General features: G+C 37.1%; 1 protein-coding gene across 2 annotated transcripts in view; it reads left to right on the top strand.

The window, feature by feature from the left end:
• Window positions 1-27418, top strand: part of B3GALT1 (beta-1,3-galactosyltransferase 1) — a 525967-nt gene that overhangs the window by 173218 nt on the left and 325331 nt on the right. For both annotated transcript variants that reach the window (XM_036884265.2, XM_057505455.1), the window contains exon 2: window positions 7872-7975. The gene's annotated coding sequence lies outside the window, so the exon portion shown is untranslated. The remainder of the gene's footprint in view (window positions 1-7871; window positions 7976-27418) is intronic.

The raw sequence follows: 27418 nt of genomic DNA, 5'->3' as shown, positions 1-27418 counted from the left end.
TTAAAACAATTAATGCTAAAATGTCTTTGCTATAATAGAGCTTCACATGTTATCACTAAGTGTTTTTCAAAATCTTTAACATAAGCATGCTGTCCTGGGTTGAACCCTTCCAGCTATAAATATCATTGATTCATTTATTGAATGTCTACTATATATCAGGAACTAGGGATAAATAAGTGAAAATGAACAACGGACATGTCCCTAAACCTACTAAATGCTGAGAATTCCCTGAACATCAAAATTCCTCAAGCTTACATTCCACACAACAGAACCTCCCAAACCCTACTTTTATATGAAGTTCAAAGCCACACCTTTAATCTTCCCTTGTTCCGTCTGGTGGTAGAGTTGACTGTGTATTTGGTATTTCCTTTTCCACCACTACAAAGAGTGCTCTGTTCAATTCCCCAAAGAGTTAAAGGCTGAATTCTGAAAAAGGCTCTTTTAAATGAATAATACGCAGAAAGCAATGCATGTTTTAAATAACTAAAACATACTTCTCAACTAATAGCTATCATTTCCCAAGATGCAACTGGTTTTAGAAGAGTAGAAAACGACTCTGTCAGTTTAAACAACACAAATTTGGTTTATTTCCATTCTTCTTGGGTTTAAAATGGTGCGATGTAATAAGTTATAAGAAATACATATTTCCCAGGTATATTAGGTCTTCATCCACAGTTCTTGAAAACACTGCAGTCTTACAGGTGAAACTGGTGTTTTGTCATGTTAATGAGAAACTTTTAGACCCCCAACCCAAGGGCAGGGGCTGGAGGCTGAATCAGCCAATGGCCAATAATTTAGTCAATCATGCCTATGCAGTGAAGCCCTCACAAAACCGTTGAGAAGAACTTATCTATCTCTACGGGCTCTGCTGGGCTGGGTCCTGCTCGTCAGTCGGGGAGAGCTTCTATGCTTGGGGAACCAGACCGCCTCCATGTGCCACCCAGCCAGGCCCCAAACTCCACGAAGATAGAAGCTCCTTTATTTGGGACCTTGCCCTCTGTCTCTCTTCATCTGGCTGTTACCTTGTATCCTTTATGGTATCTTTTATTAAACTGGTAAACGTTAAGTGTTTTCCTGAGTTCTGTGAGCCACTCTAACAAATTAATCGAAACCAAGGGGGAGGTGGACTCTCTGTCGTGGGTAAGTCAGAAGCAGAGGGAACCGCCTGGGACTTGCCGCTGGCGTCTGGAGTTGGAGGTGGAGGGCAGTCTTGTAGGACGCAGCCCTTCACCTGGGGAATCTGGTGCTGTCTCCGGGCAGATAGCATCAGAATTGGGTTGAGCTCTCTAACACCTGCTGGTGATCGAGGATTGCTTGGTGTAAATATGTGTAGGGAGACTCCCTCCCACATCCTTACACACATCGGAATCAGGTCTGGATACCTGAATGAAGTTATGTCACTCTTACTGCTGGGTATAATATTGTTACTGTTATACATATACATAGGGAAGAAATACACCATGGCGTTTGGTGTCAGAGATATTACAAATGAATACATCATAAATCCATCTCTCCTTGCAGTCCTTTGCTAATAAAATAATCTCATAGTCTGATTCTAACGTTTCTAAAATGAAATTAATAATATATCAAAATCTGAACAGATGAATGATATTTTACAGCTACACAGGGGAGCTTTCAAAGCTCCATTAGGACTTGTTTTTTTTTTTTAAACAATAACATTTATTTTGAGCCTTCTTTATTCTTATAGTACATGATCTGATGGGAAGTCAGGATAAATTAAAGATGATCATGGGATTGAAATAAATGAACTCTTTCTGTACACCAGATCTCTGTCTCTTAGATACTAAATTCCACACATGTGAAACTTAAAATATGCATTGTCCACAGTCTTTTAGGTCAGTGTTTCTGAAGTCTACATAATATGTAGTCTTTTAAAGGGAAAAACAAAAACAAGGACAAAAATCTCCTCTTTGAACCCCAGTAGTAAATCATTTTTACTATAATGTTACTTAAAAATATGCAAAAAAAGTCAGGCATAATTGCCTTTATGCTTACACCTGTTATAGAACATAATTGCAAATAAAGTAAAAACAAATCTACAAATCTGAGAAATTCAATTTCACAATTTGGTTTTTAATGTAGCAGGAGATGTTTTGCCAAAGTGCAATATCTGTTCACCTTGTGAGTACAGCATTGGCTTGCTATATACAGATTCTTATATCCAAATATGTCAATACAATGTGCAGTATTGTGACAATTTTAATATTTGTTTGTGGAAACTCTCTTTGTACAAAATCATGTTGGCCTTTTTCTGTCTCTGTTCTTACTAACACCTCTTGATTCCAAAATAATTGTATTTACAAACATGAACACTGGGTTCATATGAGAGTGTGTGATTATAAGATAGTAGTCTATCAGACCCATAAATCACTTAAATTATTTTTTAAATTACAGGAAACCAAAACAAATATTTTAAAAACATATTATTAAAGGGTAGTTTTTAAAGGGGCACACTTAAGATTGTTATACAAATATGAAAAAAACTATCAAGAATTTAATTTCATTATTAATGAGATGTTGTCAACTGGCTCAGGGAATTCAAAATACCAAACATACATAGTTGATTCAGGAATGTTGAAATGAATCTACAAATAAATTCAAAACTGGATTTTTCCCTCGAGTTGTAATGGGAGGGAAATCAGTTTTCCCTCTATTAGAAGGAATTTGCATGTCCATAAAGGAATTTTAACTGCTATCAGTTGTCTATAATTTAGAGCTTTATAAATAGCTCAAATTGCCCTTCAAAGAACCAGATAACCAAGAAGACTGTTAGATAAGGCCCCCTTTCCAGTAAAGGTACTCAGTATTCCAAGTAGCGACCCTGTGCCATCTTACTACGCTCATGGACAGTGACTACAATGGGGTCGGGGGGGGGACTTGATAATATGGGTGAATGTAGTGACCACGTTGTTTTTAATGTGAAATCTTCATAAGAGTATATATAAATGATACCTTAATAAAAAAAATAGTCTTTTGGTCCATTTTAAAGCCTTTCACAATTTTCCCATCCAGTCTATTTAAAAGGAATACACAGATCTCATTGAACCTATTCATGGATCTGTATGGAAACCTTAAAGATGTCCTCAGCTCAGTTCTCTCTCTCCAGAACTGACCCCTAGCTACAGATAATCATCCATGTGAGCCCTTCGTCTTAGAGGAATATGTAGTTCTCCCTTCAGATATAAACACCAAGCAACACCAAGCAACCTGTTTGGATGAGTTGGGTGACTTGTCTGGCGAAAGCTGTGATAAGCCCAGATCTTTTACATATGAAAATTTTGTCCAAGGGCAGAGAGTTATAATAAGTCAAATCTTTGGTAGGGATGATTGAGCTTTTGTCCTTCTTCTACTTCTTTTTTTAGGGGAAGAGCAATTACCGCATAGCAGGTGTAGGGTAAAATTGCAGTATTCCCAGAACCTGGCCTTAGCCCGCTCACAGGTGTTTCTTCCGGCAGCCTGGGGGAGAGAGGCTGTCCTCTCCACCATCTGCGGCACGATTGGTCTGGCGCCTGTCAGTCACTGGGGATCTGCCTGTGCAGTTTCCCCGGAAGGGGCTGGGGAGAGGCGAGCGAGCGCGTGCCCTGCCGGGATGGCCGAGAGCGGAGAGGCTGTCGGGGAGGGCTTCACCGTTTTCACTAGTTTATTCACCCAGGCATGGGAACGCACTTCACCCGGAGCTGCAGCAGGTACTGCATTTAGTCTTTGTACATAGAGAATTTCATTGAGTATCACAGTAACCCTGTAGGCCTTTGCATTTTACAGGTGAGAAAATTCTGTCTGAACTAGCCACATGGTAAATATTAAAGAAAAGATTATTGAATGAAAAACAGGGCAAAACCAAGTGTTGGAAGTATTTAATGAAATCTGCAACGAATAAGCAGGACAGTGTCTTAAGGACTGGTTTAGATGACACATGTTGTCCGAAATTAGATTCTCAGTCAATAATTTATGGAACACATCCTAGTCCTTCCCACCTCATCTGAGAAATTAAGTGTCCGGCCAACCTACCTTTTTTTATAGCCCATGTACACATTTGTCATAGCACTTGCCAAATGGCATTACATTAAATCATCTCTTTTATGTGTTTGTCTCCTTACCTTCATTGACTGATATGAATTAGAGAAAGGGCCATGTTTTTTAATTCACGTGCAGTGCCTTCCTTGCACAGTGACTGGCATGTGCTATGTGCTAAATATATGCTTTTGAACTTAAGTGTGTATACATGGTAAAGTTAATTTCTAAAATTGAGCCCCACCCCACCATGAAAAATTCAGTCCTAAATCACTAGTTCCAAATATTTTATTTCTTCTTTCAAAATGTTTCAATGCTCATAGGAAGATTTTATTGTTTAACAGATTTATTAAATTTGGATCTGCTTAAAATGTGCTCTAAGGACACATGGGAAAGGTTTATCTCATTGGATACAGGCCTGCAGACTGAGTATCATGATGTGACATCTTTGAAAGTGGTTGGGGAAGAAAACTGACAATGCAGAAACCTTTAGAAATCGTCTAGAATTTTGCACCACAATTATGCATCCAGTGGATTGAGACTGAGAAATTCTGAAATGCCAGTACTTCACAAGGTTCTTCAAATCTCACAAACTCAGCACCACTTTTTTCGTTAAAAAATTTCTTAAAATACCAGTGAATTTCAAAGAATGATGGGAAGAATTGGGAACACAGAGAGCTGATATTCACATTGGCAAAAAAGACTAGAAACCCAAACTAAAGTGAGACTGGGGGAATAAAAATTGGAAAAGTGGAAGGAAAATTACATTAAACTTTTAAGAAGATGTTCCATTGTGTTAACTATTCCAATCATCAATTCTTTGGAGAATAAAAATAAAACATAGGATTTTTTTAAAAAATTGGTCAAAATGGTGTACATTTCTCAAATCTTAAATAATCTTAAATATGTTCAGCATATACAAACAGGATCTATAGTTCCTAATCAGCAAAAGAAGATTTCTTTTGAATTTATCACTGAGCAGAGTAAGAAAGCAATGAAAGTGTCATTTTATACTTTGCATTGCAATCTGGCAGAATTTTCTATAGATATATGGAGTGGTTGTCATGTTTGAGAGTTATTCAGAGTTCCAGTTACTTCAGAGTTTTAGTGATCATTCTTTGTCCAGCCAGCAACTAAAACCTTAAGTTGTCTGGTCAGAGACTGGGAAGGACAGTACAGACCAGTCACAGGAAATGTTGTATATGTTTGGTTGATTATCCATTATGGCCTTGGTATAAAGTAAGCTTCTCATTACGGAACTACTTTAAACAATCTTTAGACAATCTTTAAAAAATCAAGTTGGTTTTCTTCTAGATAGTTTCACAAAGTAAACAATAAACTAGTCTTCCTTAGAAGACTTGGAAATTCAGTAATCATATGGTTCATGTTTTCTTTATTTGCTTTTCAATTATAGTCTTTCATCTTTTTAATCTCATAAGCAGCTTCTCCCATTTTGGAAAGAATTTTGAATAGGTTAGAAAGACATACAGAGGAGTAAGATGTTTTTTTTATACCAGTCAAGCTAAGGAAAACTTTCATGGCTTTAGGAATTGGATTGCCCACAGAGAGACTTCATTTGAAAATGGTGGAGTAGTGAGGGAGATGTATTTACTTGAAAGTATTTCATATTGGAATGCTGGCCTCTTCATGGTTATACTTTGTTTGTATATCAAATACTGCACCTGTCACAAGCTTGGATTTATCCCGAGTATACATAATGCTTGTTGCTGAGAAACTGCAAATCCCTCATTGGCAACAGAATCACCAGAAGTAGATGCACCTGTCTTCCCAGCTGGGATTTGCTCATGAGAAAGAGGATCATTTAACACCATGTTATCCTTATGGACAGCTGTATATATAAGCTTCCTTAGGGTGTAGAAGACCTAAAATTATGTTTTTTTAAAAAAAGACTTCAGTGTACAAATGAAATTTGACATGAAAAGAATTCTGATATTTTGATTCAGTTGATTGAGGGAATGTTTAATGGAAAAACTTTATTTGGTTTGCTTTGGTCTGACCCCTCTAACAGCTTGTAATGACTCAGAGAACACCAATATTTTCAGCTCAGTTTATCTTGGGATTTAGCATAAAATAGTTCATTCTGTTTCAATGCAAGCCCTTAGTTAAAACATGGGTCTTCTCTCAATACTGTAGTCATAAATCTTTGTTTTGTCCATTTTCATTATCTATTTCCCCCTAACAGACTCTAAACTCTGTAATTAACTGCCACTGTATTAACTCTGGATATATTTGTGCTTAATAAATCTTTGTTACGTGGATGCATAAGTGAAAGAATGAATCATTGTGTTTCACTGACCAGGAAGGAGGTAAAGACTCCTTCATACAGGCTGCATGATTCAGTCACTCAAGACTGATCTCTTTGAGTCCTATTGTTTGTTTATAACTGAAGTATAATTTACTTAAAATAAAATGTAGATTTTGTGGGTGCAGTTCCTTAGAGTTTTTATCAAGTGTAATCTATGCACTAACCACTACTCCAATGAAGATACAGAATTTTTCCACTATTATGTCACTTCTAGTTCATCTCTCGTAACTACTGTTCTGACCATAGCCTTTTTTTCCCTTTTCTAGAACTTCATATAAAAAATAGAAAAGTTTGTACTTTTCTTTTGTTCAAAATAAGATTAATAAGGAAGGGCCATGTTATTTAAATAACTACTATATGCCTCTCCTTGGAGGATTTATTGCCCCAACCATGTGCTCTTAAGAATTCCAAAGATATGCAGAATAAGATACCTAGAAGCAGAGGTCAGAAGCACCATCAAACTTACGTCATTGTACTTTGAGCCCCCATTAGCAGATCATCGGACAAACTATAGTGATAAAGAGCGCTCCATCCTAAAGCCAGGCATACAACTCATCTTCCTGATCTCTCTGAGCTTTGCACAGCACCACACCATTGGTTTTCCTTATCCTTGAGATCATTCTGTGGGTAAACAATCTGTGTAACAGGTTGTAGAGGTTAATGGAGGAGCTCCAAAATTATTTATCTACGTTAAAAGTCTTCTTTAAATTATCTTTTCAGTAACACAATTCTTGGGTGTAGAGGGTGGTGTTTGGGTAGAATTGCCAAGGAAGTTTGCAAAGAACTGTAGTCAGTTTGCTGGCAGTGGAAAGAGTCTCACCAAGTAAAGCCTGCAGAAAATGGATTCATCAAATTAGAGCAGTCCATGATTGACTGCCAAAGCCAGCTTATTTTCTTGCTAGCTCCAAAAAAGAATGCCCGAAACTTTGTGGAGATGGAAGGCTATCTTTTAGAACATGCTGGCAGAGCACACTTTTTCTCTGCTCAGGTCAGTATTACGATGGACTTGATGGGGGTACTTAGGGCTCTAGTAGTGATTTTTAGGTTAGGAAAAAAACTGGGCACAGGAGATTAGGTTCCAAAATGTGTTCATTTATTTCATAGCAGGGTAAAGCAATAAAATGGTCTAGCAAAGCCACAGACAGGACTGTCTAAACCTAACAATTTTCAGCTTCTCTTGCAGAAACATTTACTATTGCTAACAAGACCAAAGAATAAAACTGTGATCTAGTGCAAGTTAGTAAATAATCATGGGAGATAGTTAATATGATGTTGTAACAGGTAAAGACATCATTCATTCAAAGATGGATAAGGGGAGATTATAAATGATTTAAAGGAAGAAAAATTTCCCCTCAAGGCTATAATGCTGATTATTTTGTACAAGATAGTTTGATGTTAGATTTGTAGAAATTTCATGAAATGGCAAAAAAGAGAATCTGAATAACTTAAAACAGAAGTGTTACTGTCAGCTGCAGCACACCAAGGAAATTATGTATTTTTTCTTTCCCCTTAGACCCAGTAAAGACGCTTGAAGAACTGCTCAGCCCCAGCGTGGAGGGATCATGTGATGACATGAATGCTTTCCCCTGAGATGAGTGCAGACGTTGTCATTATAAGGTAATAGCCGAGTCTTACTTTTGGGTTTTGTAGCTTTTGGAAAATTAATGAATTGTGATGCAGAATTAGGCAGTATTACCAGAAGTAGGAAGGGCGCTGTGAATTTGTTTATAGCTTTGTAGTATATACTTATACATGCTTTATACTTTTCATGTGAAATATGTTCAGAAATAATTCCTGGGCAGATATTACCCATGTTTGACATAGGATGATATGTAGAAACCATGGGGTTTGTGAAGTACCAATATCGCCAATATTGATTAAAATATCATTAGCAGAGATTCTCTCAGAGGTGCTTCTCAGATTTTTTTCTTGTCATGCCCTCATTGGAAATATTCATATTCCTGTGATACACTGCAGAGGCTGCTCCCTCGCAGAGACACCTGGCCTGGCAGGCAGCTCCTGAGCAGCTCCAGGGTGGAGGGGGTGCAATTGAGAACATCTGTCATCCACTGTTTCGGGGAGCTCTGCTTTCCTTTTTGAAAATCCTCACATCCCCTGCTTTTTAGGTATCTGAATGATTGGAGTTCAGGTTTAGAGTTGTTCTTAGAGAAAAAGAAATGATATTTTGGGTTCTGAATTTTCACATGAAGTTAATTTTATACCTGAAGATTGATCAGTTTCCTTGAGTTTTGTATCAAGAAACTTGAACTTAAAATGTTTTCCTTCTTATCAGCACAATGATTTAAAAAAAAAAAAAACACCTTTCCTAGAGAATCCAGGGGAGCATCTCACTTATGGTAAGACTCCTTGTTATCCTGGGGCTCTGGGAAAATTTACTGCTGACAAAATCTGCCCCAAGGGTCACAAGGACTCCCTATCATCTGAAGTAATTGTATAACTTTTGAAGAGCTCACTTCAATATTTGGTCTAGTCTTGGTAAGACCTGTTTTAGGTGTCATTCAAAAATTGGCTAAGGTTTCAACAGATGTGGGGCCTGTCTCAAATCCAGACTGAATTGCAGAATCATAGGTTTCAGGCTAATAGGACCTGGATACGCTCTGGTATTTTTCTTCTATGCCTTATTCCAATATTGTCTCGGGTTGCACCGCAGTTACCACCCCAAGAATAAGTGGGAGCAACTGGGTGCCCAGTGGGGTCTCCATGAAAGCCTGGTGTAAAACACCATTGGGCATAATTCTAGAAGTTGGCTTACCTTACTGGGAGTTTTGTTTTATTTTGATTTGGTTTGGTTTGGTTTTATAACCTCTGAGTCTTAGGTTTAGCTTTTTAAAAGTTTTCTTTAACAGGTTTTTTTAGAGCAATTTTGGGTTTACAGGAAAAAAACCTACATTTTTAATTGAAAACTACAAAGAGTTCCTACATACCCTCCCTGCAAACACACCTAATTTCCCCTATTATTAACATCTTGTATTAGTACAGTACATTTGTTATAATTGATGAACTAATATTGATACATTGTTATTAAGTAAGTGCTCACTTTTGGTACTGTACATTCCATGGGACTTGAAAATATCTAGTGACCTATTTTCACTGTTACTGTATCATGCAGAGTATTTTCACTGCCCTAAAACTCCCATGTGCTTCCTCTACTTACCCTTCCCTTCCTCCCTTCCCTTCCCTCACTGAAACCCTGGCAGCCTCGGATCCTTTTACTGCCTCCAGAGTTTTGCCTTTTCAGGAGTGTCATGTGACTGGGCTCATACAGGATAGAGCCTTTTTTGACTGGCTTCTTTCACTGAGCAGTGTCCTCTATGTCTTTCTGTGACTAGATAGCGCATTACTTTTCATTGCTGAATAATATTCCATTGTACGGCTGTACCATGGTTTGCTGATCCATTTGCTTATTAAAGGACATCTTGGTTGCTTTAAAGTTTGCCGGTTACGAAAATAGCCGCTGTAAACATTGCCCTGCAGACTTTTGTGTGGACGTAAGTTTTCAGCTCAATTGGGTGTACACTAAAGTGTGAGTATTGGATGATGTGGTGTGAGTATGTTTAGTTTTATAAGAAACCTCCAGACTGTCTTCCAAAGTAGCCATACCATTTGCATGCCCCATGAATGAGAGTTGCTGTTGCTCCATACCCTTTCCAGCATTTGGTGGTGTCAGCGTTTTGAATTTAGCTATTCTAATACGTAAGTGCTTTCTCATTGTCTTAGGTTTTTAGTTTAATTAATTACAAAAGGGATTATGACTTCCCACAAGACTCTGGACACTTAGCCACTAGAAATTTCTTCGGTATTTACTTATAGTGTAATGACATCGGTCAAGAAGCTGTGCTTACCCTGGCAATATCCACTCTGGTCATGCATTTTTATGAGATGAGTGTGTGTGTACACCTAAGTGTGTATGTACATGTGTCTCTGTATACCTACTATTCTCTATTACAGGAAGAACTCACAATAGGCAAAGACTTTGCTAATAATGCACAATTAAAATATGCAGATGTTTTTGTTTCAAAAAATGATAAATGAGTATTTTATAGATCCTGATGTTTAAACAGCCCATGCTTGATGTTATTTAAAGCTAGCCTTCTGGTGTGAATAACAGTGTTATATATAAGCCACACCAAATTTGTCATTCCAAATTTTTGTATTCAGTTAAATTCAGCCATGCAGATGTAGCCATAGGAAGATTCTTCACATAATCTTCCTTTTAAAATAATAGTTTTTCTGTATGCTTGCTGTATGTTTCTACTTTAGATTTGATTACTTTGTAAATATTTCTGATGGTAAACTTCCATGCTAGAGGGTTACTTTCTCCAGTGTAAAGACTACTTTCATATTTCTGTCTCTAAAATAAAGAAAACAATTTCATGACACTTGTTAAAGATGTTAAGGAAGACTTTATTCAAGACAGACTACTGCAATGGAGTTTTGCAGTAGGGAAGGGACATTGCACTCAACAATAAATATGACATGAACAAGTGGAGATGTGTAGCTGAGGATCGGGGTGAGGATCAGTGGAAGGACAATTACCCAGGCTAGGGCAGTTCTTACAAGTTTGACTCAACAAGACCCTTGCTGAAGCCAGGCCAAGGTGATAAAATATGCAGGATGGAGGATGAGGAATTTGATCTACTATCAAGGATGATAAGATACCAGGGGAAGAGGATTTTTGCTAAACTGACGCAGCAGAATTCTTTCCAAAACTGGACTAAGCAAGGTCAAGATGAGGACCCAAGGTTAGAGCCTCACTGAGAAGAGAGTTCAGAGGCATCTGACCCAGATGTGGTCAAGTCTTTGTCACCTGATATGTAGAATTTTAGTGAACACATATTGTGTTATTATATAGAGAGCTCTACATCACATACTATAGAAACCTATGAGGAAAGTCCTAAAGACACCAAACAAACAATATAATTTATGGAAAAAAGAGGGAAATCACTTGAATTACGTAAATAGTTCTATGTAGTGTTTGAGACTAACCTATTTAATAGAGTGTGGATCTGGCTCAAAATTAAACTAATCAGCTGTTTCTTTATGCAAAATAGAATCTCAGCAGTAACAGAAATGCAAAGATAAAGTAGACATGTTCTCTCTAAAAAAGATGCACTGGAGTGGAGGAGGGATGTGGATGACAGGAGAAGAAGTGTGTGTTCCGTTAGTGTGTTAGTGATCAGATTATATACAGATGTTCGCAGATTGTATAGAGAAGTAGAACAGTTGTATTGGGGTTGAACGAATCTTAAATCTAAGTTACAAATTCATTGATATTGTGGAAAATGGAAGACCGGTATTTCAAACATAAGTGTGCATAAAAATTACCTTGAATCATGTTTAAATTTCACTCTTTTAATATCTATACCTTGAAGGGTCCATGATTCTACACTTTTAACAAGCATATCAGGTTATTCTACAAGCATAGAGGATCTGCAGACCATGCCTTAAAAGCACTGATCTGTATTATTTACAGTTTTCCTCCTTGGAGTATGATTGGTGTTAGAAAGCACCCCTTGACCACAGGGTGATAGGGAGATCGGCCCAAATACAGGAAATGAGAATGTGCCAACAAGATTAAGTAACTTCACGGCCACGCACAGCGGTGTGGTTGATAGAGGATTGTCCTAAAAGTCTATAAATGAGAAAACAGTCTAATTGGAGGGACCAGCACAAAAATTGTGTCCAATATTAGAATATTTTAAGAAGAATGAAATGCATATTTTGTAAATAGAATATTTTCTAAATAGGTAAAATATATCAGTATAGTTATATCAATATTTAATTGTTTATGATAAAATATAATTATATCAATGCTTAATTAATTGTTTGTGATAAATATCCAAGAAGTCCAAAAGTGGGGAAATGATGAAGTTAATTAGCACCCCCATCCCAACTGAGTATTATTTTCACGCTTTGAAATATTAGAAAGAAATTTAGGAAATACCTAACATAATGGTACATCAGAAGAAAAATGAGAATCCACAAATGTATGTTTGATGTGTCTGCTTCCGTATAAAATACATATGTATATGTGGTGAAATTTTGGTTGTTTCATATTCTGCAATTTTCTTAGATAATATATGGTGCTCACAAAATCAAATGCTAGAATCTAAAATGTAACTGAAGTCAATCAATAACATCCAGAATCAGAAGCTTTGGCCATGAGTTATTAATAATTAAAAGGAAATGATGTTTAAGTCAAAAGGCATTTTGAGATTATGCTATATTGAGCCCCAAGTAAACTATCAAAAACACTGATACCACCATCTGGCCAATTATCAGATCATTTGGAGCACTTTTTGAAAATATGGATTCCTTAGACTCTAGACAAGTGATTCTGTTTCTGCAGATCTGAGTTTGGGCCCTGGAATCTGCAGGTGCAAATACTCTACTGATGGTAGTATTGGTTAGCATATTTTGTAAATAGAATATTTACACTCCCAAGATGGTTTCACTCCCAAGATGAATCCTGCCTTTGAGCAAGGGATGACTCCTGGGAGAAGAGGCTAATCAGCACTTTGGGGAGGGAGGCATGTGTAGTGTAGAAATCAATGTTTCTTAAAGTAAGGGAAAGGAAGATGAGAAAAGCACATCAGAATATTTGTGGAAGGACAAAACATTTATTTTTTATGTTTATTAAAAGAAATTACATCCTTTAAAAGACAGAAATTCAATCACAGAGTAAGGCTGAACTTGAACCTTTACAAATAGGTATGTTTTGCTTTCCTAAAACATGAAAGGTGGAGGTGCGAGGCATTTCAGGGATGGGACCACATATATCTAAGCCTGCCAATAGTCTTTTTCTGTGGACTCAATTTCTTCTTAATACAAATGTTTAAGTTTGCATTCCTCTTGCTCATGTTACCTAAACTGACAGTAAATTAGTTTTATGCCACATAGGACCTAGGACAAAGGAGGTCGACAAATATTTCTTAAATGGAAAAAGCCAGTACTAGCTTGGCTAGAGTCAGCTGAGGACTGAGCATAGATGAGGCTGGATGTGATTGGCAGTTATACTGAGCAGGGTCTCAAGTCCCAGCGTAAGGAACTCTGACTTGGCCTTACTGTGAAGGTTTCTGAAAAACATAATGAGAAGATAAATGTGGGTTTTGAGGAAGAAAATCAGCCAACAGTAACGGAGAGGATTAAAGAGAGGGGGAGCAGAAATGCAATTAGCATGCTGATTAGCTAATTACCATGAGAGGAAACCTGGATGAGGCTGCTGGTAGTGAAAAGAGAAAGAAGGTAGTGGATATTTTAGGGAAGATTTTCAACTCGATTAGAGTAATATTGATTAATCACCCACTAAGTATCAATCACTGTTCTAGACCACTGGGGACATCAGTGAAAAAAATAGAGAATATATTCTATCAGGGAAAAACAGACACAAGGACCAGGAATGAATATAATAAATAATATACATCTGTGGGGAAAATTGAACTTTCTGACCAGGATTCCCCCTGGCCTTAATAGCACCCACTGGGTATGTAATAGGATCACATTTGCACATTCATAGGATGTTTACCAGCAACAGAGCCATTGGCCAGTCACAGGAGCACCTGCCCAGGGGAGGGCTAGAGAGGAAACAGGCATTCTGTCCTCTGCCCATGTTCCTGGGATGTAATTGGTCAGGCATCTGCTGGTCACCAGGGACCCACCCACAGAGCTGTTCCTGGAGTGTGGTAGGTGCTGGGTGCCAGAGGGAAAGAGGAGAGAGAGATGTGGGGTCCCAGTGCTCCTGGAGAATGGAACCGGAGCTTGGGAGCAGGGAGCTCGGAGGGCAGGGAGCCAGGGGATGCTAAGGCCTACTGCCTAGAGGATTAGACTCGTGCTGGGGAGCAGACCCTGTAGCTGGCCTGGGGAGTGCATTTGAGCCAGCAGTGTACACTGAGCTGCCTGTGACTACCGTGAGAGTAAAAGGGGTACCTCCTTTCCCCCCAGCTTTTTTGCCTTTCTTCAGTCTCATCAAAATTCATAGAGAACTTGCCCCAGGCGGGGAACTCCCTCCTCCCAGAGCTACAACTTAACATGTTGCAAGTCGCAAGTGTTATAAAAAAACTACAAATCTGACCAAGTAAGGGGAATCAAGGGGAGTGGGGGGACAGCAGTTTGCAACAATACATAGGACGGTCAGGGGAGGCCTCACCGAGAAGGCTGAAAGACTGATCCAGTGCCTCGAGGGAAGAACAGTCCTGACAGAAGGAAGAGGAAGTGAGAAGACCCTAAACTGGGAGTGTGCCGAGAGTATTTCAAGAATAGCCACGTGTTGAGATTAAAATCTATCTCAAGGCCAGATGCCCGGTTATGGCATCACCAACTATCAAGACAGAGGATTTTGCTGCTAGGAAGACTCTTCTTTCTTTGTGGTTCTGCTTCAGGCCAAATGGGATTAAATTCCTCAAGGATGAAAGAGCTGGGAAAAAGAAGAGCCAGCCGTGGGCCCTGCCCAGAGGTAAAGCCAGTTAGAGAGAGCATAGGAGGCTGGAGCGGTCAGGAAAAACAAAAAGAAGAACGGTGGCGTCTATCCGTATATATAAAGAGGCCCTAGCCGAGAAAAGGAGGCTCCTGGGTGCCAAATGTGGTGAAAAGATCAATAGGCTATTAGTGAAGTTTTAGGGGAGTCAAAAGTTACATGAAATTTCCTACTGCATGGCTTGAGGGGGTGGGGGGTGTACAGCACCTCTAGTTCTCATGTTTTTCAAGGGTCAACTGTATAGTTTTCTTTAGTACATCCACAAAGCTTGTATTTTATTAATGCATCAGGCCTTTTGCTAGAATACAGTGATGTTCTGGTTTCAAAAAACCAGCAGAAACATACGGTTATCATAGGAGTAAGAGTGGATCCTATCAATATCATTGACTGTTCATTAGCTCCCTTATTGGATTTCTTTTAAAATCCGCAAGAATTAAAATATAACAATAAATAATGAATCATGACATTTCCATCAGAATGTCAATACAAAGTTGTGCAGAAGTCAGGGATTTATAAAATTAGTACAATCACCTGTGGTTCCTGCTCCTTCTGCTGTGACCTAGAATCCATTTTTTAAAATATCTTTTTGTTACATAGTGAGCTATCAAAAAATTTATTTGAAAGCAGCGAGATGTTAGACATTTAAAGAATGGAAGAACATCGTAATAGAATAAAAGGAATGAGCTTGTTATTCTGGAATACAAATAGGGAAAGGGTGTTAAAGTTGAGGTGATCGATGGTGAGATTTCAGGACTGGCTGCAAGTTGAGGTGATCGATGGTGGGATTTCAGGACTGATTGCAAGAACTTTCTGAAGGAGATTGGATTAATATTTAAGGTCAATCCTTTGCCCCTTATTCTCTTTCCTCTTCCCAGATTCCTATCACCCTGTCCCTATTAAAACCTGTGCTCAGGAATAGATCCACTGGCAGTCTTTTATAGCTGCATATGAATTTAAATCCATGTGTTATTCTCTCAGGTGTATTTATATTTCAAACAGGAAAGGAAGGTTGTGTCACCATTTAAAATAATTACAAATCGGCCTGCTCAGTCTGTATGTAAGATGTCAGGTATTTTAGGGGTTGTATTTTGACTTGGTGGCTGCACATTTATATTTGTTTTTTGATACTGTTTTATATTACAGAAACTGTGTAGTTCCCGTAATTGCAACATGATGAGATTTGTCTTACTTTTAATGAACCTGACTTTTTCTCTCTTAACTCCACAATTAATTCAACCAAATATGTTAGCAAATGAAAAATGATAGCTGCAGTAGTTGCATGTTACTTTTCCTATGTACTATTTGATATGTCCATCATTATGTTTCAAAGGGGAAAAATATTAAAATCCAGATTTTATTCTGTGATAAAAATCACCACTTTTTCCTTGAAGGCAGATATTTTTGGAAAGGCAGCACTATTGGTGTCATTTCTCAGAAGGGGAAGACCATTCATCAGAGTGGTAAGATAGTAATCTAGTGTATTTGGTATTATGATACCCCAGAATTTAGCAGTAAAAAGAAATCATACTGAAGAAAAAATATGCATATTTTGCTCAGAGGAAGAGAGTTGAATTGCTGTATTTGTGAATCTGGCAACGCTAAGAGTGGTTACTTTAAACCTTTCTTAAAGCTTTTTATTTGAATTAGTCATTGTAATTGCACCAATAACAGCATTCTTAATTTTTGTAAGCACAGAAGTGTGCATTTTTAAAAAATTATTCAATATCCAGAAATACACAAGACATATATTTTATAGAAACAGAGTGTTAAAAGTTCAGGAACAACAGAAGTAAAACCAATGAATCACCTAGGTAGTAATTAGTAAAAGTTTATTGTGCTCACCAAAATGACAGTTTGTAAACTGGGAGCCCACAAACCCAACCACGGAATGAGGCTTCGGAGTATATTGTTAGAAAGCAACTCATGTAGTGAGAAAGCAGGGACCGTTTGTTTTTCACAGCGATTGGTTATGACCTTAGAATTCCCTTTAGTGGTAGGAAACTGGTCAGTGGTTTCCAGAGGCCCAAGGGCATAAGCCAAAAATGGTCCAGGTCAAGTTAGTCTTGCAAATGAGCTAAATTAACTTTGTTTGTATGACTAAACTGGTTTTGTCCACTCAGAGGATTTTCAAAGCCAGTCTCTATTTGTTTTTTGTCTTAAACAACTGCCCGCTTTTGGTTTTTCTTCCAGGAGGCTGTGTTTGACCAACCAGTGTAGCATTATTCTTGCTTATCTCTGCTGATGCAGTCAGGCTAAAGAATCACACACTGGGTGTTTTCATCTAGTTGAATCATCAGGCTGGTAGGTCATGTAGTCACCATCTCCATCTTCTATGTGATTATTGTTGATTTCATCCAATTTCTGATGCTGATACATACCATTTGGTGTGTGAGTGGCTGCCAACAGGCATTAAAAACCCTCAAAAGTGTACAACCCACTGGAGAGGTTAATATGATGACTACAAGGAGAACAATAGCCAATAATTGAAAAATTCTCTGGAGCACAGATTCCTAGGAGTCAAGATTTAGCCAGTTAAATAACTCAAAAGGATTATAATTTTTAAAAGTTATTTACATAAGCACAACATGATGTATTAGCAAATATATATCCTCATGACTACTTAGGATGAATCTGAGGATGTTTTATTTTAGGAGATGGTGTTGGAAGTGAATATCTGTCTAAATTAGGCCTCTATTTGGTGCGAGGGAAAGGTAATTTAATGAGAGACTTTTCTATGGAAACAAAAGAAAAGCATTAGAAGTTTGAGCAAATTAAAAGTTCATATCCTGAGTTTGGAAAGGAGCCCATTGAGATTTGTAGATGTTGCTTCCAAGCATCAAGGGCAAGCAGTGGCGATCTGACAGGTTTTCCTCGTTTGTGGTATGAATATTTCTGGTGATCTTTTTGAGTGTCCTCATGGCCACAGACGTGAAGGTTGTCCACACATGAACTATTGTGGTGATTTCTCTGAAGTTTGTATCAAGTTGCCCAGCTTTAGTTTGCATGGCTTCAGGAAAAAGGCCAGTTTTAGTTTCATAGGGATTCCCAGTCAAAAGAGTTGGCAGAAAATTGGAAATGTTAGTTTGGCTCATTCTAGCCAAATACTGGAAGAAACTAGAACTCAGGGTCCAGTCCAGTTTACACGTAGAAAGCAAAACCCCAAAGACAGTTAAAGCACTAGATTTATTATTCATAAATTTTCTCTCTCTATGATCATCTCCATTTCTATCAAATGTAACCACAGTAAGACTAATCATCTTTGTACATTAAGTTTAGGTTCAATGAACTTGGCCTGAATATTTACATAAATGAAGCAGGAATAGTAATAGACATGTAGTGACTGGCCACGAGTGACCATGACTTTTAAACCTGCCTTGCTGAAGCTCTTCCAAAGGAATTTCAGGTTGCACTTTCAGGAGTCTCTCAAAGCTAGGAAGAGAAGCCAAGAGTGGCCAGGCAGCTGCGTCTGGGGAGGCCCCTCCCTCCACACTAGCTGAGCCTCAACCCAGACACGGGAGGGCTCTTGACTGATCGAGAAAGAATTCTCAAACAGGTCAGACGATTGTAGGTAAGGAAGGAATTCAAAGCGGCAGTAGTAGTGAATGGCAGTAGCCATGCAGGCAGTAGAGAGCAAGGAAGACCCGAGGGAGGATAGGAAAGTTCACTGAACTCCTGTTCAGAGAGGGAAAATCTTTTGCCAACTCCTGAACCAGCGTCGCCTGGCATCCAGTGTGTGTTTGAATCTGCATGTTATGGGAACTAAGTCCCTACCACCCCAGAACTGGGGGAGTCACAGAGCACTGGGTGGAGTGAGGTTATGCTCTGAGAACTTCCCAAAAGCAAAGAAAGGAGATTTTCAGGCAGGCTACGAAAGAGCATGAAGGTACAGCTATAGTCCCATCCGGGTCACCCAGGCGACGGGAACTCGCAAGCCCGAATCAGAGCTCTTAGTGGCCCTTCCGTACTTGTCTGAAGTAGAACAGAGAGGCTGAAGACTAGTGCTTAAGTCTAGAAAATTAAATGAAATAGTGAAGTAACAAAAGTGGTTACTACCACTGGGAAAGGGGTTTCCCTTAACCTCCCTCAAGGCTTGGGAGAGCACAGAGACAAAATATAGTAAGATTAGCAGCAAGAAGGCTTTATTTAAGGCAAAGTGCACAGTCAAGGAAAGGGGAGCATGGACAGCCTCAGAGCAGAGGTATGCTTAAAGTCTTAGGATACGTGTCTTCTCAGGATTTCAAGAATGGGGTAAAGGGCCTTGGGAGCATAGGCTTGACATGTAGTCTAATGATGTCTGTCTCCAGTGAGAGACTTTATGTCACCATCCATAGTGTGTCCTCTAGATATTCTATAAGATAAAGAACACAAGGAATTTATTGATCCTGTTCTCCAAGATAGTGGTTTTCCTTAAGCAGTGGGAACATATCATTTAGGATGGCTTGCCCTGTCTTCACGTAGGGTAGGTTACTGGTTGAGTACCATAAAATACGTTAGGACTATTATCTCCTAATTCCCTGCTTTTTCAAATGGGATTTTAGCCTTAAGATGGAGTCCCTCCTGTTCTTACTACACTATTTATATCTTGGCATTTTTCATCATAGGCAGGAAAAATTAATCACGATGCTTATCCCATGTCCCTGCTCTACCTCAGAAAGACTTGTCCAATTGTGTCCTGTTACAAAGTTGTATTGAACTTATGCAAATACATGCATTATCATGAAAAATTAATAAGAATCTATGAATTCTAGAGGGATCAGGTAAGGAGAAAAAAAATTAAAAGTGTCAGCCTTTGTTACACAGATACACTTTACCAAATTGCTGTAAATAGCTTATAAATAGCTTAAAAGAGAGAAAGAAAAGGGGTCCTTTAAATTTGGAAAGCAAAACAATAAAGAATGAGCAATATTTTAAAAGAAGTCCTAAAAATTATAATCATCTTCATTAGTTCATTCAGTATTATGTATTCTTGTTTTACTTTGTCTTGTGTTAGCAGCTTTATGAATCAATAAGTTTTCCATTAGAAATCTAGAAATTCTTACCTGTTCAGTATTATAAGCTTTATGTTACCAGAAATCTACACTTTAGAGTTTTTGTCAGTTTTGAATTGCCCTGAAGTCAAAACACTTTTCCTGTAGTTGATTGTAAATGCTTTTAGAGAAGAATCAAGGGTAAAACAAAAACTTACTGAGTGACAGAAGACTTAAAAATAGCCATGGTTAAAGATCTGGTGGGAGTTCACATATACACACACACAAAAATGATGCAATTGAAAAGTCAATTTGGTTATTTTTGTGATATAAAATATTTCACAGTAATAGCTGAAATTATGACTGGTAACATTATACCAGGATATTTCATATTTTTTTAATTTCATATAATTTCTAAATTGCTTATTTAATGATATATGTACCATATAAATATGATCTAAGATGGTTAATCATTGCCTTTTATTTGATAATGTTTCTCATGGAATTTAATATATCAAAACTAAATAGCATTTGTTCTTTTACTTACTCAGAATTTGATTTAGGGAAGTTTGTTTAAGATCTGTCAAAAAAGTTAAATACTTGATCAAATTGGATCTGTGAAATAATGCTTTGTTAGCTGTTTAACAAAATGACAGTTAAAAGATTTCAAAGGCAAATACAGAAAGTTATATACTTGTAAAAAACCCTTAGCTCTTTTAATAGAGCAGAACCAGTTTGTTTGAAATCATCAAAGACCTGATAAGACAATGTGAAGTACAGGAAATTATTTTCAGAAGACCTAGAATCTTTGTTTCTTAAGCAGATTACATTAAAGATAAAGAAAAACATTTGTTTATAATTTCTGATTAAGAGCAAACAGTTAGTATAAGAAAACTTTATCCTTTTAACACAGAGAACAAAATTCTAATTTTGCACTGTACTTTTGATACAAAACTCCTTTTTTCTTTTTTGAGTTAAATAAATCTATTCCAGTCTTAGCATGGCCACGTATAAAATTTCTTCTCAAAATTCCTTTTCACAAACCTTCTACAACTTTTTATAATTTTTTAGCTTTTGTCTTTTTTCCTTTCTTATTCTGAAACAGTCATACTTAAATTACCTTCCTTTTTTACTTGCCAAAAACAAAGGAAACAATAAAACAAAAACAAACAAAAAAGTCCTTCAGACCTTTCCTTATCCAAAAAAATTCTATTTTCCTTACTTTTCATATATAGTCATTTTCTTTCACCCTTATTATTTCTAGTAGTTTTAGTTACATATATAAATTAGAACTCTTAACCCTTAGAATCCTTAATTTCCAATGAAAACTTCAGAAGTAAGCCAAGTGTGGGATGGCATATTTATCATTTCTTGAGTATATTTGTCTTTGTAGTAAATTTTCAAAGTTGCACAAAACATTTATTAATAGACCCCAATATCTTTTGTCTCTTGGTAAAAAAATTTGAAAGGCAAAATAGATAAACTTATGTTTAGCATTTAGTGTTTATCTTACTTGGAAATAATTTATTCAATGAATATCCATTATTTAGTTTAACTTAATATAAATTGTATCCTTTTTATTTTTATTTAAATTATTTGCTGTTTGGAGAAGACTGGTAGTCTCCTCCAAAGAAGCCATATATACCATCTTCCTATGCTGATGGACAGTGACTGCAATGGGGTATAGAGCAGGAGGTTAATAATATGGGTGAATGTTGTAACCATAGTGTTGCTCATGTGAAACCTTCATAAGATTGTCTAACAATGATACCTTAATAAAATAAATAACATGTTTTTAACAATTATGCTTGGATTAGACATTAAAAACTTAATCATCATCTTGAATTTCTTGTTGACAAATTTTGAAGACATTGGAGATAGCATGGAGCTTATTTGATTGGTAAACCCACCTAGGAAAAGTTGTAAGTTTGTGTTACATTTAATATTCATAATTCTGAAGACATGCCTGTTTTTATTAAACCAACAAATTTAAACTAGCTATTACACATCAAAGATTGTCTCAGATCATGTGAATTTGAAAGACATTTGGGTTAGTTTCTATATTTCCAAGAGCTTTAGGAATATCTAATTTATATAAGGGCTGTTTTTCTTCAAGCCAATTAAATAGAGCTCTTTACAAATTAATTTTGGCAATACCATTGGAGGTAAAAAAAAAATCACATATCTGTAAAATAAATCAGATGGACTAAGTTAAGGTTTCATGCTTAGATGGCCAAAGAGTTTTTACTAAAGATTTTTTTACCTTCACATGCTATAAGGATCCTTTTAGAGCTGTTTTTGGAGTAATTTTGTCATAAGAAACTCATCATACCAAAGAATGTGTTCCATTGTCTCTGAGAAGTTTGGGATCTTCTCTTTTAAGGTATCCCATAATGTAAACTTATTAAGTTAAAGGCTCCCCAAAGTGACCACTACAATTCCAAAAGCTCATCCATTTTTCCAAAAGGCACAAGATCCTGGGCCATAGACCAGGCAGAAACCATCTTTGCCTGTAGATGCCCTATGACGTCCTAACTACAAAGGGCCTTGTTTTCTTGTTTCCAAAACACAGGGTATCACGTATTTCCTCCCACCTTTTGAACAGAGTAGGGTGACTTACCAATAAGCTTCACTAAACAAAATATGGTTATGCACAATAAAGTTGGAGAGCTCAAAATGCAAAGGGGGCAGAGCTCAGGTCCAGGAGAGACTTACTCTCAAATGCCAGGGTCAGCAAGAAAGTAGTGAGCTCAGCAAGCTCTGTGGGGACCAGCTCCTGTTCAGCCTCAGAACCATTGAGGGGGTCTTGTTTGAATCCTACTTCTGACACCATGAAATGTCAAACATTCAGAAATAACAGAAGTAAAACCAATGAATCACCTAAGTAGTAATTAGTGAAAGTTTATTGTGCACACACCAAAAAGACAATTTGTAAACTGGGAGCCCTTGAACCGAAACATGGAATGAGGTTCAGGGACTGTTTATTCTTCACAATTGATTGTATTTTAGAAATTTCTTAAATGACAGGGAATTGGTCAGTGGTTACCTCATATCCACCTTAGAAAACACTTTAAGTTTTGCTTGTGATTTCCAGAGGCATAAGCAAGAAATGACCCAGGTCAGGTTAGTCTTGCAAAATAAGCGAAATCAGGCTTTTCTCGTATTTTCTTGTATGACTAAACTGGTTTTGTCTGCTCACAGAATTTTTAAAGTTAGTTTCACTTGTTTTGATTTTAACAAGTGTAAGAGAAAAGATAAATTTTATCAAAGCATCTCAAAACTCTGCATTAAAAGATGAATTGTCTTTCCTTCTCCAGCAAAGAGCAGCAAAAAAGAGCAATTTGCAGTTTGGATGGAGGAAACACACAAATCTAGTGAGAATGTATGACTGAGCTAGAACCTAGAGACTCCATAGTTAAATTAATTTATCTGCTCTACTACTAAGTACAATCTTAGTAAATTGTGTAGAAGGTGGGGAAGGGGTAAGGAGAAAGAGAGAGAGAGAGTGTGTGTGGGTGGGGGGTGTCAGAGAGACAATCTAAGAGGTAGCCACAGGAAACAAACTCAGAAGAATTTGAGTTCCAAACAGAAGGAGATATTTGATTATCTTTCAAGTTTATGGTTTGACACTCACAATGGCTTTTGTTGCTTTGGAAACATCATATCACTTTCTTACATCTGAATTTTTCTGAGAAAAACATCCACTAAATGTCACAATAGCCTCACAGGAACAATTTAATAGTTTCTGCTAAAAGCCTTTAAGAACTCTCAGAATAGAAGATGTAGTTTTGCAAAGGTGTTCTCAGCCTCCATCAGTCTTAATTTAACACTGAGAAGTTGATGGGTTTGTTATCAAACTATCAGTTGTAGAGAATAGAAGGCAGCAAGAATAATTCTTTAGAAACTGTTAGAATGCTAGCTATGTAATGACCAGAAAATTACAAGTGGACCTTCTTCAATGGCACTTCTAAAATATGGCTTCAATATGCCCAGTTTTATTTCACTACTTTAAACACTAACTAATCAGAAAAAAATTTCATGGTATGAAACTGATAAAGTCTTTGAAGAAAATTCTCTTCCTGTATATTCATTTTATGTGTTGTGGGCTCCTCCCTTGATTTGACCATATATGGATAATATGGCTTATCCATTACTATGGTAACTGCAAGCATCTAAGAGGCTCTGTGCCACACCCGGACCCCAGGTAGAACTTGATTTAGGGAAAAGGGGGGCAGAAAATTCCCTCACTGCGCTTGTTAAAAAGGCAAGAGTGTTTGCCCACAGCTTCATTTTTGTGAGCATCAGCAATTCTTGAATACATTGCTAGTACATAGATCTCAAGGTGAACGTGGCTGACCATCTCCTGGCTAATGCTATTGGAACTTTCAGTTCACTTGCTGATTCTAACTTATTCTTGGCTGAGAACTGAAAATTCTTTTGAAGAATGATTCATAGGAAGAGAATGATCCTAAAGAGGTAATTATAGGCTGTTTAGTAATGACTGGTTGTGTGAACCACAATTCTTTACTGATAGTAGGCCTATCGTGCTATCTGGGATAGTGGAACTACTAACTGTATATTGAATAATTAGATTCATTCATTGGTTTGCTGATAAATTCCTATAGGAAAAAAATAGGATACCCTTTAAAAATTGACACTTAAGGAGCCAATTAGGTAAACACTTCAATGATATATTGTGATAAAGTACAGCAACTATAAAACTATTTTCTTTTTAACAGACTTTATAAGATAGTGTATAGTGGAAGCAAATGGAATGGGCTTTGATTTACAACATGAGAGAATGCCTTAAAGTGGATATTTTGACTAATTCATGTTTTAATATCGATTACATAAGAAATGAAAGCAAATAGAAATATGTTTACGAACTCAAAATTCAAAAATATATTAATATTACCTTATAATTATTATGTTTCAGTAATACTAATAGAAAAGATAGCCAATAACTATTTCTAGTTTCACATCTCAAGTTTTCAGTTTTTTCTACTTAAGCTTTTAATAGGTTTTTAAAAACTTCCTAATTTAGCTTGCAGTTCAAATTTAGACAACAGTACACCATAATTAAAACACCAGAGCATTTGCAAAACAAAACCAATGTTTTAAATGTTATGAGACAGTTTCCAGTTGCTTTTTAGTTGCCATGTAAATATAAAATCAATTAGATATTTCCCAAATTTGGAAACGTTTTTGCCCTTAAAGACAGCTGTCAAAAATAGTAATTCCATGAAGAAGGAGATATCTAAGCTGGCCTGTGCATACAGTAAAACAACAAATTTGACTGGATCTATACTGTTGGAACTCAACCAAGAATTAGGAGAAGTGCAAATTGTAGCGCTCCAAAATCTTACAACTACAGACTATTTACTGTTAAAAGAACATATGGGATGTGAACAGTCCCCAGGAATGGGTTGTTTTAATTTATCTGAATTCTCTCAGACTGTTCAAGTTCAGTTGGACATTATCCACCATATCATAGATAAGTTTTCACAAATGCCTAAGGTGCCTAACTGGTTTTCTTGGTTTCACTGGAGATGGCTGGTAATTACAGGTATGCTTTGGTTATGTAACTATACTCCTATTATGTTAATGTGTGTGCGCAATTTAAGTAGTAGCTTAAAACCTATCCATGCTGAAGTTACTCTACAAGAAGATATGTCAAAGAAATAATCAATCTTCCCATGTTTTTCTGCCGCCTGCTAGTTCTATAGCTTTTCTTCTTCCTTCCTAATTACAACCCTTAAATAGAATTCGTGCCTAATATCGAATTAACCGAGTATCATAATTCTTCCAAGTGGTAAAGATACCTCAAGACAAATGCTGGGCATAGAAGCCACAGGGCATAAATATGCAAAGAAATAAAAAGCTAACCTTTTCAAACAATAAGGCTTTCCTCTCACTTACCAACTTTACATTTCCCTGTATGGCCCCGGAAGATGACTGGTTAGCCAGAGACGGGTAAGATTCCTCAAGGGAGGAACAACCTAAGACAGGCACAGTCGCAGGGGGGTCATCAGGTGAGAAATTGGGGATCAACACAGGTGAGGCTTAGAACCTCACCGCCCCTGTTCTGAGAGAAATCTTCTGCATACGTGGATGTTTTATTGCCCTGGTCTAGCTTGGATTAACACATAGTCTACAGGCACACACCTGATCATCTACATTTGCTCTCTTACAACACTAAACTATGTTTTCTACCTTTATCTTGCATCTACCTACCACTTCAGCATTTTATTAAAAATAATAATAATAAAGAGAGAAATGTGGTATCCACATATAAATCAAGTATAAAAATCAAATGAGTATTCATATTTGAACTGACTGTTTATAGTTCATAATGCATGAGCAAAACCGAAAGTTTCTGTGATGACTGCCCTTGTAGTGTTCACCATGTAACTTATTCACTATGTAAGAATTTGTTCTCCATGTAAGAACTTGTTCGTTATGCCTCAGAAGATTGGAGACTGACGAAAATTAGGCTTGGGGTGGATTAATGATTGTGCATTGAGCATTGACTCCCCTATACAGTATTTTATTGTTGTTAACAACCATTTGATCAATAAATATGAGAGATGCCCTCTCAAAAAAAAAAAAAGTACACACTCCAGTTGTAAAATAAATAAGTAACCGGGATGTAATGTATAGCATAAGGAATATAGTCAAAATATTGTAACAACTTTGTATGGTGATAGTTGGTAGCTAGAATTATCATGTATATAAATGTTGAATCACTGTGTTGTACACCTGAAACTAATGTAATACTGTGTGTCAACTACCCTTCAATAAAAAATAATTATCTACAAAAAAAAAAAATAGTAATTCCAAGGTTAGCTCATCTGTAGCAGCCGAAGAATGTCAATGAAGTTGAGCCACCACTGTGCTGCTCTTGCTGTAATTAAGTACCTTGGACTTTACCTTGAAGTGCTTGCTTATTTCTTGGCATTTAGCCTTCAGAGTAGTGTTGAACTTGAGACAGGTACATGAATGAATTACATGTGACATTTATGGAAAGACTCTAGAGTCTCATTTCCACTCTAAATTCTTAAAGTGTTAATTCCTTTGAAGCTTTAAGTGTCTCAGTGAAATAAATTTGTTTTATATCTACATTTTAGTAGTGGATAAACAGATAAATATTTTATCAATCTTTCTATAGGTGCAATTATGAGAAGTGCCATAAAGAGAACAAATATCACAGAATGCCTTAGCACTGTCAGAGGGGTGGGAATCTTTAGGAGAAAGACAGGTGGAGGGAAGGGGAGCATCTCAGGGAAAGCAACCAGAAAGGTCTTGGGATTTATTCCTTAGGATGTTTCCTGAACAAAACTATAGGACCACAAATGTAATTGTAAAGGTTTTCAATTTATGTAGATTATTTCATGATACTTTTAAAGTCAAGGTTATGGACATACTAGAACTTCTTAAATTTCTTTTCATAATCCTTCTTCCTACACAATCTCATGGATTGACCCAGCTATTACAAAAGTGTTTACAAGCAGGGAATAGACCTGATGGATGTTCATGAGCTAATTATTCATGAAAAATTCAGAGGTGGGTATACTTCAGATCAAGATCTGCCGATCATCT

Source organism: Manis pentadactyla, chromosome 8 (assembly GCF_030020395.1).
Source record: "Manis pentadactyla isolate mManPen7 chromosome 8, mManPen7.hap1, whole genome shotgun sequence".
Taxonomy (NCBI): domain Eukaryota; kingdom Metazoa; phylum Chordata; class Mammalia; order Pholidota; family Manidae; genus Manis; species Manis pentadactyla.
This window is presented reverse-complemented; position numbering and strand designations above follow the sequence as displayed.